The following is a 3,796-nucleotide window of genomic DNA, read 5'->3' on the forward strand; positions in this document are numbered from 1 at the left end:
CAACGTAGACAGCGTAAGATAGTGATCTTTCCAGCATGGAAACCATTGTGGATGATCTACTAGTCTATGGATACGGAGACACAATGGAAAAAGCCATGGCTGACCATGATCACAATTTAATATGACTGCTAGAGAGTGCTTGGCTTGCCAGATGAACCTGAAGCTGGACAAGAAAAAATTGCAACTTAAGATGCCTGAAGTCAAGTACATTGGTCATATATTGACAGCAAAAGGTCTTTGCCCGGAACCTGACAATGTGAGCTGTAGCAGCGATCAATAGATGTGAAAGGAGTGCAATGATTTGTTGCAATCATGAACTATTCAGCAAAATCTTTGCCTAATTTGTTGCCAAAAGTATGAGCCATTATGCAAGCTCGCTGCAAAGAATGTGTAGTGGAATTGGAGAACAGAACAAGAAGCAGCATTCACTAAAATCAAACAACTAGTGACGACAATGCCAGTGCTGAAGTACAATGATGTCAATGAAGAAGCCACCTTGCAGTGTGATGCCAGTGAGACAGGTATTGGAACAAACCTAAAGCATCAAGGGCAACCAATCGCGTTTGCACCCAGGGCATGAATGCAAAAAGAACGATGCTACGCTCAGATCAAGATAGAGTGCCTGGCTATTGTTTTTGCTTGTGAGCATTTTCATCAATAATTCCTTGGGAGAGACAAACTAATGGTGGAGTCTGACCACAAGCCACTTCAAAGCATTTTTGTCAGACTGCTGCTATCTGCTCCAAAGTGTGTGCAAAGAATGTTACTTTGTTTACAGAGATATCATCTGGACATGACATACAAGCAAGGGACACAGGTGTACATTGCAGACATGCTGTTGAGAACAGCACTCCCCATGAAGAAAATTGAGGATGGTACAACAGAATGTGAAATCATCCAGATTCAATGTTAAGCAGCAGCTAGACATTATCTGGAAGTCATCAATCCAGCAGAGACATTGAATCTGACAGACGAGCACCTTGCTCAAATCAAACAAACTACCCAACAAGATGCAACTCTCCAAGTGCTGCAAGAGGTGGTGATGAGAAGATGGCCTGAAAGCATCAAGGACAGAACTGTGCTCACAAGAGCATAATGGGTACACCAAGATGAATTGACAGCCCAAGATGGCATTTTGTACAAAGGAAATAGTTAAATCCCAAAGGAGATGAAAGGAGAGATGCTGAAGCACATGCATGCTAGCCATCAAGGAATTGAACTGAGTCTGAGAAAGGCAAGATAAGTGCTCTACTGGACAAATATGAGCAATGAAATTAAAAACCACATTGGCCAGTGCGGTGCTTGTAACGAGAAATAAGCTAAACAAGCTAGAGAGCTGTTGGTGACACATGACATCCCAGACAGATCATGGATGAAGCTAGGAGTCGATTTCTTCACTATAGTGGGAACTGATTATCTTATCACTGTCGATCACTATCCTGATACTGGGAGTTAGACCAGCTAACTTCAAAGATGACAAAAGAAATAGTAGAATTGCTGAAAGCACAACTCAGTTGTTACTGCATTCCAAACATTGTGATGAGTGACAGTGGCCCTCAGTTCACGAGTGAAGAATTCAGCTGTTTCACAAAGGATTGGGAAATTCAGCAGTGTACGTTATCTCCACAGTATCCCCTGTTGAATGAAAAGGCTGAGGCGGCAGTGAAAATCGCTAAAGGAATCATCAAGAAATAGAGCAAATCTAGCACTGAAGTACACAAGGCAATCCTTGAGTGGAGAAACACACCGACTGAAGGTGTGAAAAGTAGTCCCGTCCAAAAGCTAATGTCACGCTGCACCCAAATTACTCTTCCAATAGCAAGACGTACTACTAAAACCAGAAGTAGTAACAGGTGCATGCGAAAAAAATCAAGGTGAAACGGCAGAAAACCAAATTTCATTTTGACAAGACTGCCAAACCACTGCCAGAGCTGAGCATTGGAGAGCCATTCAGGGTACAAACCTTCAATGCTCTCAACAGGAGTCAGCCCACGTGGAAACTTGCATAGAGAAATTGTCAACTCGATAGTACACAGTGGAAGTAAACGACCAAATAACCTGCAACTGCAGGCATATACGCACAACTAGCGAAGCAATAATTCATAGCAATCGAGCAGTTAGAGAGAAGGGCCCTCACCAGCTGTACTGAGTACAGAATGCTCATCAATCCCAAAGGTCCATGGGTCCCCAGCAACGGCAATGGAACAACAGTTACCATGGCAACAAATACTATGGGAACAACACTCCCTAGACAAGAAACATCACCCAGATGAACAGCCAATGACAATGCGCACATATACCATTAAGAGACCAGTACGATTTAAAGACTATGTATGCAATGCAAGGGCAGAGACTGACTAATAGAACAAACAGTTGTTAATGCATGAGAACAGTGTATGTACAGTGGGTAAGTAACTTGGGTAATTCACAGTTACACATGACCGTGCATGCAAATGTGTCTTCAGTTCATTAGGAAAAGGGGGATGTTTGGTGTTTAAATGCAGCATTACTACATATTCTATCTGGCTTGCTGTGGTCATATGACCTCTGCCATGAGGAAAGCTCTGTAAGCTACCATCGTACAATCAGTTCAATAAAGACGCTCACTAATAAAGACACTAATAAGCACTAAGAAGTCTTTGAATTAGAGGCATACTTCATTGATGTAAAGTGTTTTGGGGCTTCTTGAAATTAAAACAGAAAATGCAGTAAATACTTAGCTGCATCTGTGTAGAGAAACAAGAATTAATGTTTCTCTCCACAGATAGAACCTAACTGACCTAGAATATTTTCAGTATTTTCTGTTTTAACTTGAGATTTCCAGCATCTGCAATATTTTGTTTTTGTATTGAAGCTTCTTAAATTCTTCTTTCTTAAAACAAGGCATTAAACCCCACAAAAAAACTTCGCAACAGCAAAACCAAAATTTGCTTCCATAAAGGTAAAGGGAGGTCCTCCACCCCAGTGGTGCTGTGCTTAGCGGAACAGAGCGCTTTACTGCAATAGAACCCCTTCTTGTATTCACAAACCTCTCGTTGTTTATAATGCCTCCTGGGCTGTGTTATTGGTTGGTCCCTGTCATATGACCATGTAGCCGGAAGAGGAGCAACGCTGAGAAATCCAGTGGCCATTTTCTGTCCAACGACAAATACTTGTGTTTGAAAAGGTAGCCAGCACCGCAGGGGGTGGGGAGAGGAGGGATTGGTTCTTGCGGATGTAGGAAAAGATTGCAGTAGAAATAACCTCGCGCCCGAGGCAGAGGGCATAGTAACCCGTAACCCATAGCAACAGGGGTGATTGACACGTGGGTGGGGGGGGGTGCACAGTAACCCATAGCAACAGGTGTCACTGACACATGATGCGCAGTATCCCTTAACAACAGGCACAGGAGTGACAGTGAGCCATAGCAACAGGAATGACAGTAACCCATAGCAACAGGTGTTCCTGGCACACTGATGGGGCAACTGGAAATTCCTGTAACTCCTGAAATTATTTAATCACTTTAAGTTTTAAATATTTTAGTGGATTAGCGGTTATTCACAGCTCCGTGACATTCGCATCCAGTGACAATCTCAGCCGTTCTTTGGCATGCTCATCGCAGCAGATGCGACTACACTAAGATCCTACGGTGCTACACAGCCTGATGCCATTGAGGTCCATACATGAGCAGAGTTTTGTGTCTTGAATGGTCAGTTTCTATAGATGCCGGAGTGACTATTGCCTGAGCACAATATAAACCCCACAGGTACCCAACATACTCCTGATTTATCGGGCTGGACTGACTGGGATTTCCTAC

General features: G+C 43.1%; 1 protein-coding gene across 13 annotated transcripts in view; it reads right to left on the bottom strand.

The window, feature by feature from the left end:
* Window positions 1-3,796, bottom strand: part of LOC121287918 (dynein axonemal-associated protein 1) — an 88,679-nt gene that overhangs the window by 73,502 nt on the left and 11,381 nt on the right. Inside the window, exon 1 of one of the 13 annotated variants that reach the window (XM_041205997.1) lies at window positions 3,030-3,117. The exons of the other annotated variants lie outside the window; for them this stretch is intronic. The gene's annotated coding sequence lies outside the window, so the exon portion shown is untranslated. Of the gene's footprint in view, window positions 1-3,029; window positions 3,118-3,796 lie in introns of those variants that run through there. 13 annotated transcript variants of the gene reach the window in all.

This window comes from Carcharodon carcharias, chromosome 15, assembly GCF_017639515.1.
Source record: "Carcharodon carcharias isolate sCarCar2 chromosome 15, sCarCar2.pri, whole genome shotgun sequence".
Classification (NCBI taxonomy): Eukaryota; Metazoa; Chordata; class Chondrichthyes; order Lamniformes; family Lamnidae; genus Carcharodon; species Carcharodon carcharias.